This window comes from Telopea speciosissima, unplaced genomic scaffold (genome assembly GCF_018873765.1).
Source record: "Telopea speciosissima isolate NSW1024214 ecotype Mountain lineage unplaced genomic scaffold, Tspe_v1 Tspe_v1.0014, whole genome shotgun sequence".
NCBI lineage: Eukaryota > Viridiplantae > Streptophyta > Magnoliopsida > Proteales > Proteaceae > Telopea > Telopea speciosissima.
Genome location: NW_025317350.1, coordinates 629,478 through 639,681, shown reverse-complemented (window position 1 = coordinate 639,681; position 10,204 = coordinate 629,478).

The following is a 10,204-nucleotide window of genomic DNA, read 5'->3' as shown; positions in this document are numbered from 1 at the left end:
TAATTCTAAATATAATGATTCTATTGAAACAATAGATACGGATGACATAGATGAAAATGATATTGAAAAGGGATTTGAAGTTCGCTATAAGGCAAGCCGCAAACTTGAAGCTTCAAACTCCCTTTTAGAAAAAGAAGTGATAGAATTACATAATAAAATAGATGACCTACGTATCTACATTGCCCAACTTGAAAGAGAAAAGGAGGAATTGACGTCGGCCTTGCTTACCTTCACCAAGGGACAAAAATCTCTAGACATTCTTCTTGGTACACCTTAAAAATCACCACAAGACAAGGAAGGTCTAGGCTATAATGGGAGAATCCCATATCATGCCAAAGGTAAAGAAAAAATGATGTACATAGAAGAGGGAAGAACACATCAAGGTCAAACATCAGTTTCTCATGCTCCCTCTTCAAGAAATCAAGGGTACAAAAATCAAAGGTATAGAAATAACTCCATTATGCATTTCAATATACCTCTCAAAGAAGGAATAGACCCCAAAGGAAAAATATTCCTCAAAGACCTCAAAGACCCCAAAGACAATTTCATAGACCACAAGTTTCATACATAATGGAAAGAAGCTATAGACCTCAACCAAACCATAGGCCATATATGAAGTATAACTCATACAGACCTTACGACCATCAAAGATTCCAAAGAGGTAGAAGGACTCAAAATTCCTCTGATTGGCAAAGATCACAGAGACAGAAAAGGACACCATCTCCATTTGATATTTTTGACCTTAGGTACCAACAACCCAAGAACTATGTTCCGGACAAAAATTATGGTCCAAACAAGAACCATAAATATAAAAAAGTTTAGGTACCTAAGGAATCTCTAAACTCTAACAATGATGGACCCATGAGATTATGGGGACCAATGCATGTGTAAACTTTATTTTGTAGGTATGCTTGAAGAGCAAAGGCCAAGTACAATAGTATATCGACAGTGGATGCTCCAAGCATATGACGACAAATACGAAGCTATTTACAAAGTTGAGAAAATATGATGGAGGATGGGTGACCTTTGGAGATAATGACAAAGGAAAGATAATTGGCATTGGAAATATCAATATAGGAGGTACTACCATCTCAAATGTCTATCTGGTAAAAAAACTTGCCTATATGCATCCTTCTTTAAAGCAACGGTCTTTCTCTTCTTGGAAGATTCTCCTTTGGAAGCCATGGAGAGCAAGGGTTTTGAAAGAATAGGGTTTTGGTAAGGGTTATTGGGGTAGAAGAGAAAAGCTTGAAGATTTGATGGTGAAATAGAGATTTGATCACCAATAGAGCAATAAACTTCAAGGGTTATAGAGGATTTTACCCTAGAAACTCAAGAGAGGGGTTTTGGAGAGAAGAGATAAGGGTTTTGGTAAAAAAGAAATGAGCCAAATGACCCACTGGATTAGGTTAAAAAGTATTATGTCCACGATCCGGTCGATCGGTTTTGACAATCCGGTTTATCGGATGACTTAAAACTTAAATTTTAAGCCGGTCAGCCCTAGAATTTGATTGTAAGGTCTATTTGGGAAAACTTAAGAGATTTAACTCAATCAAAAGAATTATACATACCTAATTCACGTCGAAGAGTGCAAAATCATTCTTCGGACGGAGGTATTGTGTGAAGATGTCAAACCAACTTGCTTTTCAAACCTCAATGTGTTCGAGGACTACTTCATCCTTCTCGGGATGTTGGTCTCAAAGAAAATGATGGCGAACATCTATATATTTTGCTCTTGAGTGAAGAATAGGTTTTTACTGTGATTGATGGCGCTTAGTGTCAACACAGAATTTTGGAAGGATTGAATTGGAGTCCATAATCTTGAAAAGTCTGACGCATCCATAGGATTTGGGCACAACACCTACTAGCCGCAATGTATTCAAATTCGTAGTTGAGAGTGCCACACGCTTTGTTTCTTGCCGAACCAAGAAACGAGGCAAGATCTAAGAAAGTGGCTCGGTACCACTTGTGCTCTTGCGATCAATATGATAATCAGCAAAGTCGATTTAAAAGCTAAGTAATTCAAAATCATTGTGCATTGAATACCACAATCCGTATTGATAGTTCCTTTTAAGTATTTAAAATTCTTTTAACTCGCACTTAAGTGTGATTGCATAGGGCTAGCTTGAAATCTAGCACATGCAAGACACTAAACATAATGTTAGGTCACCTTACGCTAAATATAACAAGCTTCCAATCATACCTCGATAACGAGTAAGATCAACAGGAGTTCCATTCTCATCTTTTGATAGAGTTATTGAGGTACTCATGGGAGTGTTAGAGGCTTTTTGGTAGTTAATGTTAAATTTCTTTAGTAACTCTTTGATATATTTTGATTGATTAATAAAAATCCCATTTTTCAGTTTGTTTGATTTGAAGGCTTGAAAAGAAGTTGAGTTCACCCATTAAACTCATTTCAAACTCATTTTTTATACAATTACTGAATTCAATGCATAAAGATTCATCAGTAGCACCAAAGATAATATCATCTACATATATTTGTACTATTTAGAACCTTTATGTTTAACAAATGCGTATATCATTGGTAAGATAAACACTACATAGTTTGAACACCTGATTCGAAGTCACCAATGACTTGTTCTAATGGATGATTTCTTACTGGTCTAACTTCTTTAGGAAGCTCCAATGAGTTTTTCTTAGATGTTTCTATAGGGGAATCTTCATCTTCTTTTAAAGAGGTGGTCTTAACGTTTTTTGAGATTTCAGAAATGACATCCTCATCCTCATCAACTAGAGGTTTATGCTTTTCTTTTGGAAGAGAAATATCAAATCTAATGTTCATAGATTCCTCTATAACTAAGGTGTTTTTTTTTTATTACTCTATAAGCACGGCTATTGCTAGAGTACCCAAGAAAAATACCTTCATCTGATTTTTCATCAAATTTTCTTTTGGAGTCTTTAGTATTCAAGATGAAGCATTTACATCCAAAATTTTGAAAATAATCAACTGTGGGTTTCTTTTCAAAATATAGTTCATAAGGTGTTTTAGATAAGATTTTTGGAATCAAAACACGATTTAAAACATAACATGCAGTATTCACAGCTTTAGCTCAAAAATATTTAGGTAGAGAATATTCATTAAGCATAGTCCCGACAGTCTCTTGAAGAGAACTATTTTTCCTTTCAACAACCCCATTAGATTGGGGGATTCTAGGAGCAGAGAAATTATGGGTAATGCCTTCATCATCACAATATTTTTCAATCTGGTTTGAGTTGTCAAACTCACCACCATGATCACTTCTTATTATAGTGACCAAATAGCCCTTTTGGCTTTGGATTTTCTTACAAAATTTTGAAAATTCATTGAAAGCCTCATTTTTATGTCTAAGAAAAGAGGTCCAAGTATATCTAGAGTAGTCATCAATAATGACAAAAGTGTATACTTTTTCACTCAAGCTTGGAGTAGGGATAGGGCCAAAAAGATCCAAATGGAGAAATTCAAGTGATTTAGTAGTTGAAACAATGTTCTTAGATTTGTGAGAAACTTTAACTTGTTTACCCTTTTGGCATGCATCACAAAAATGATTCTTGTCAAACTGTAGTTTGGGTAAGTTTCGGATACATTCCTTGGAAGCTATTGATTGAATCAACTTGATATTTATACGTCCAAGTTTTCTATGCCAAACATTTGAATCTTCATAGGAAACTAAGCAAGTATTGCTAGAACTAGCTTCATCAATAATGCACGTATAAATGTTGTTGTTTCTAGTCCCTTTCAATACTACTTTGTTATTTGTATCCATAACTAAGCAATGTGAAACATCAAACCTTACTTTATACATAGTTGACTTATACTAATTGTTCATCTCCAAAGAAGCTTCGATTTGGTGGAAGCAATTTCAACTCAAGAAACTCATTAGGGAAAGGCTAGTAAGTGTCACTGAACTCAACAATATTCTTCCTTGTGAAATCAATACTTTCTTTTAGATGTTAGGTTGGGATTCCATCCTTTATCCCCAAGAGAAAGCATATCCTAGACTTGTGCAGCTATTTTATTGCAATCTTCAAGTTGTTGGTGTTGAAGATGACTATACTATCACCTCCCTGGTTAAGGGCAAACACATCTCCTTTGACACTGTGGAACTTGCCCAAATAATTGGAGTGGATAACTCTGGAGAATGTAAGTATCTCCGTACCAAAACCTCTCCTAAAGGGTTTATGAATGTTAATGAGGTTTATGGTGCAATTTCAAGAACTGTTTGAGGGAAAACAAGGGTCTTACAGCTATTCACCTTGGAGATATTCCTAGGGTGGTAAATCTGATTTTAACCTATAATATCCTCCCTCTTGGGGGGCATAGAGATGTTGTTACCCATTTCCAAGCTTATCTTATTTGGTGCATTGCCAATACCCTTCAAATCTGTCTTCCCTATGTGATTATGAAAACCATGGAGTTGGCTGCTGAGAGGGACTCCAAGGCTAGCCTCCCTTGTAGTCGTCTCTTGACAATCATATTCAAGCATTTTGAAGTGGATCTCACTGATGAGATTCCCTCTACAAATCCTACTGCCATTGACACTTCCACTTTGAAGAAGATGGCCATTCCTACCAGTGCTTCTGATGCTCCTCCTCCTTCTGGCCGTCAAGCTAGACGCAAACAAGCCTCTTCATCAATTGTTGACAGTGATGCTTCTGATGATGATGATGGTGAGGATGAAGAATGTGTGACAAGGGCCGAATTTGCTGCTTACCAAGAGAAGCTTGACTCTCATCTCCAGGGCTTTGATGATCAGTTCGCTGCACTTCGTGGAGACAACAAAGAGATCATGGCTCAGCTTCGGATGATCACTCAACATTTTCAAATTTCTACCCCTCCTGTTGATGATTAATGTTTTTTATTTATGCTCTTTTTAAAGACAATTTGGGTTGTAATATTTGAACCAACTACTTTACTTTCATTATGACTGTTAACTGCTGCACTTCTCTAGGGGGAGAGTGCTTTTGATTTTGACTTTCATAGCTATATGGATGACTATTAGTTGCAATACTTTGTTTATTACAAATATCGTCTACACATGACTCTATAATGCAGGGGGAGCTTTCTCTATATTCTCCCTTTTATTGTTGACAAAGGGGGAGAAGATATAATGATTTGGATATGATGGTTTGGATGCATTTGACTTATGATTATATGATATGATCATGATACATAACTTGACTGCTTTAAATTAAAATACATTGCTGTAAGTACCGTAGTCCCTTGGGACGAGGGTTTCCTCAGCCCTTATGGTATATGGCGATATAGGGTTTTGGGAGATGTATGTGTGTGTGTATATGGATATGGATAATATTGATAAATAGGGGATTGGGATCATGCATTAAAATATGCTAATATAATGTGAAGTCGCCACCTAGGGTTAGGGCCTAGGACCCATTAAGTGTAACCCTACCCGTTGTAAGAGGAATCGGGCTACGTGACTCCATATGGTCTGACCAAAGGTTCGGGTAAGGGGTTAAGTTACGAGTGTGGGAAGGTGTTAGGCACCCACCTCGCCCGGCCGAGACTGGTCTCTTTGTGATAGATGCTACATAAGGATGAATGTTCTCTCTCTTTTATTATGGGGATGTGGGACATTATAAACTACATTTAGATGCTATGAATTGAACTAAAGCATAATAAACTACATTACATATATGAAAAACACGGACTAAAATGATGAAATATGAAAGGACTACATCGAATCAACAAAAATACAATAATTATACCTATATGGTTGTATTCCCCTGGCTCAGGGGAGATAGACGAATGGACTGAAGCTGCTTCTTTCTCGGTAGAGTAACAGCTCTTTCAAGTGATTTGGAGAGGAGTAAATAGATAGAATAACATCTGTAACAAAGGAGTTTTGATGGTTATCTGTGCACAGATGGGATACCAACGTCAAGAAGCCAAAGCGCTTTATACTCAGAGGGACAATCGAAGGATCTGTCCGCCACAAGAAAACTTCAAGCACTCACACACTCATGAGAGAAGGAGGAGAAATGAGGGTGAAAAGGGAGGAAAAGAGGCTAGGAATTACTTGGGGAGGGTCTCTCTACCCAAAATTCCTTGGGAAATGTGGGAGGGGACCCTCCTATTTATAGGGAGGGACCCCTTCTCTCTCCTGGCCGGATAAGTCCTCTACGGAGCCATGGGTGACATCAGCAGGCTGATGTCACACCCCCTCATGACACCGTGAAAATCCAGTACACATCCCCATGGTACCGTGGGAAGGTACCCACTGTGCCGTGGGAAGATGTCCACGGCGCCGTGGGAAGAGTCCACGGCGCTGTGGGAGCTCAGTGCCATTTTTCCTTATTTTTGGGCCTAAAATGGGCCATTTTGTGCTCAACATGGTTCTTGGTCTTATGGGTCAGGTATCTTTGGGTCTGAAAAGAGGGAGAGTGCGTCGTCCATCGTCCATGTCCCATTGTCATCATCGCCAATTAGGGGGTGACAAAAAATCAGCGTTCTACAGCTTTGCCCTCTTGGCCGAGGCCCTGCACAACAGCCAAGGGTAAAGAGAAAAGACCAACTAATTTTGTCACCAAGAGCATGTACTGCGGACGCTTTGCTCAAAGGCGGCAGAGTTGCTAAAAATAGGCGGTTAATCACGATGAAATATTTTGATAATCCTCAAAAGAAAAACTCGGAAGAACCAAATCTTTATCTTGTGAGCGTTGCTTAAACAATTTTTGAGGGTTATAAGGCACCGCTCGACCAAAGACCTAGATAAGGCACCACTCAGCCCATAAGATCGAATATGAGGGACTCCACTGGGATAGAATTTTGAGGGTGATAAGGCACCACTCAACCGAAGATCTAAATAAGGCACCACTCGGCCCAAGGATCAAATTTGAGGGTGATAAGACACCACTCAATCGAAAGTCAAACTTGGATGGTTATAAGGTTCCACTCGACCAAAACCATCAAGTTTGGAGGGTGATAAGGCACCACTCGACCGAAGATCTAGGTAAGGCACCACTCGGCCCGAAGATCCAATTTGAGGGTGATAAGGCACCACTCAACCAAAAGTCAAACTTGGATGGTTTTAAGGTACCACTCGACCGAAACCATCAAGTTTGGAGGGTGATAAGGCACCACTTGACCGAAGATCTAGATAAGGCACCACTCGGCCCAAAGATCCAATTTGAGGGTGATAAGGCACCATTCAACCAAAAGTCAAACTTGGATGGTTATAAGGTACCACTCGACCAAAACCATCAAGTTTGGAGGGTGATAAGGCACCACTCGACCGAAAGTCAGTGTTGAGGGATTTCACTGGGGATTTTTTTTTTTTTGGTCCACGGCACCGTGTGGGGGTCCGCACTGTCTCGTGTATGGGTGGTACCGTGCTTGCATGGCTCCGTGCCAGACTTCACGACCCCGTGGTCAAACCTCCACGGCGCCGTGAGCCGCTGTTCCACGGGATCGTGGAGAATTCCACGGCGCCATGGGCGCGATAGAGAATTTATAAATAGAGGGCTCCCTCCCTCATTTCTTCACTCTTATTTCTACTGCGAAGCTCTGCTGTTTTTGATTTTTATCTTCACTCCCTTTTTATTCACTCACATCATGTCTTTCCGTCGACGAGGACGTCAGTCTCATCAGGAGCCACTACTCGATACTACTGCTTGGGATGCACGAGCTGCATGGTATCTTTCAGGGGTTACCCTAGCCGACACTGCCCGCCATGGTTGCCGCTCCATATGGGGCCAGGTCAGTATTCTTACACTTTCCCTTTCAATTCATGCATTTTATTTATATTAGCTTCATACCTCACCACATAGATTCGAGGTAACGTCCCTAGATTCTGCCCTAAGCACCTAATGGCACCCAAATCTAGGTAACGCCTCTAGATACCATCCTAGGCACCTAGTGGCACACAAATCAAAGCAATACCATTAGACACCACCTTAAGTTCTGCATCGAGTACATTTTCGAAATCAACTTAGGAGTCTAGTATAGTATATTAGTCTCACTTGAAATTATTTCAAATGCAGAAAATTCCCATTTTGCCTAATTGTGAATTCAGTAACCAATCATATACAATATTAAATGATAATAATCAAATAAATTACAATCCATCCCATACAACTTTAATAGATAATAACCAAATAAACGAGAATGTGGTATAAAAATAGATAGAACCCATAAACACACTGGCATTTGTCTCCAACATGATATGCTTACCTTTTCATACACAATTAATTTTTTTTTAAGACAATTAAGTACAAAAGCAACCAACTCAACAAGTATTTTCCTTATAAGAAAAACTCTTAGTCAATAAACATGAAAACAAAAAATAAGCACTACTTTTTTATTAGTCAGTAAAAAGAGTGTTAAAATAATAAGAAATGGTATTAAAATCCAATAAATGAAGTACAACAGATTTTGCCTCTAGTTTTAAAAAAAACTAAAACACATAGGAAAGCAAATAAAATACAAGGCAGGCCTTAGAGAAAAACTTCTATGGTTGAGAGAATATATCACTTTTAAACTGTATATCTTAAAAGAAGCAAAACATGACTCAGTTCTGCGTCAAGCAGGTATAACAAGGATAACTAAGACATATCAGTTAGCACTTGAAAACAAATGGTTGGACATTGATTAAACCCCCTATTGAGACAAATCCAAGAAATATAATTTAAATAACTCATATCAGTGATAGAAAAAAAAATATTGAGCTACCCACTCTATCAGGTAGTAAATTATAACATACTTAAGACTAGAAAGAATGGAATACAACACTATTTAGCTGCCTACATGCTCTTTCCTGTCAGAATTCAAGTTCATACATAAATTTCATCTGGCAATCAAGCACACCCGAAGTATGCCAGCCTTTTTTTCTTTGGCTTTCCCTTTCTACAATTTCAGAAAAAGAATTGGGATTAGTTCTTATGGTTAAAGCTTTTCTTTTTCTGCCACCCCCCTTTTATTTGGCTTTCCCTTTCTACAATTTCAGAGAAAGAATTGGGATCAGTACTTATGGTTAAAGCTTCTCTTTTTCTTCCATCCCCCCCCTTTTCATTAGTTGAGATATTTTTCTTAGTGATATTTGTTTATGAGTTGCTAGAAACAGGGGTATTATTTGAACAATTGTTAGAATACTTGGGTATTATTCTAATAAGTGGAGCTAGATTCTTAACTAAGAGAAACACCTTTGCCTGAAAGTCTTGTTGCAGATAACTTGAATAACTATAGACCTTCTATGACATTAAGAGAATTAGAGAGGATTTATTGGATTTTTCCTTCATCCTCTTCACCCTTCGTAAGGGAAGCACTTCTGATTTTGAATATTCAGTCTGTATTGTAAAAATTGGAGGGTTTGTTGGAATCTTGCCTCTCAGTTCTGCCTCTCGTTGACATTTCTGATTTATTTGCCAAGTGCTTTCTAGACAAAAATCTCTGCTAAAAGAGCCTAACTATTCAAATAAAAAACAAATGGATATGATTTAATTTAATGATTCGCATGATTATGCATGAATTCACTTTCAACTCATTAAAACAATTTTACCTAGATTCTAATTGTTCAAAATGGTTTCCCAATGACTGCTACTATTGCTTTTTATTTGTTGCCAACATTTTTGTTATACTCATGGAAGGCTTAGAGATGGTAAAATTGTTGTTGTCAAGGTACTATCTCATCCTCCCCTTTACCGGCTCCATCTATCTATCTAATCTAATATATGTATCAAATAAGAATGCACAATTACCAAACAACAATGTACACGAAATGGTATCTCATGTGGAAATATCATACTATGAGCATAATGTAAAGAAAAATCAGATATAGCGCATTTATAGCCTTGTTAGATCCAACAGATTGGTTACAGCAATAGGAAAAGCCCTAACTTCCCTGCAAGGCAAGAGTGATCACATTAGGGTACAAACTAAGCATTTGAAGTCAACACTAAATACTGCCAGAGGCATTATTTCTAAGGAATAAGCCTCAAACATCAAACACATCATTGCTAACCTACAAAATGGAGAGGGTCTTCCAAGCTTAGGGTTTTAAGGTAATGTGCCACTACCAAAAATGATTATTCAAATATGTTATTACAAATCCACAAAAAATACAAATTTGTATCCAATAAAATGCTACTAAGGGCCTTCTTTATATTTATTGGGGAGGATAAACCATAGAAGGCCATGATAGAAGGACCTTTATTCGCTCCAGTACAGTAGCCATTGCTGTACGCATCG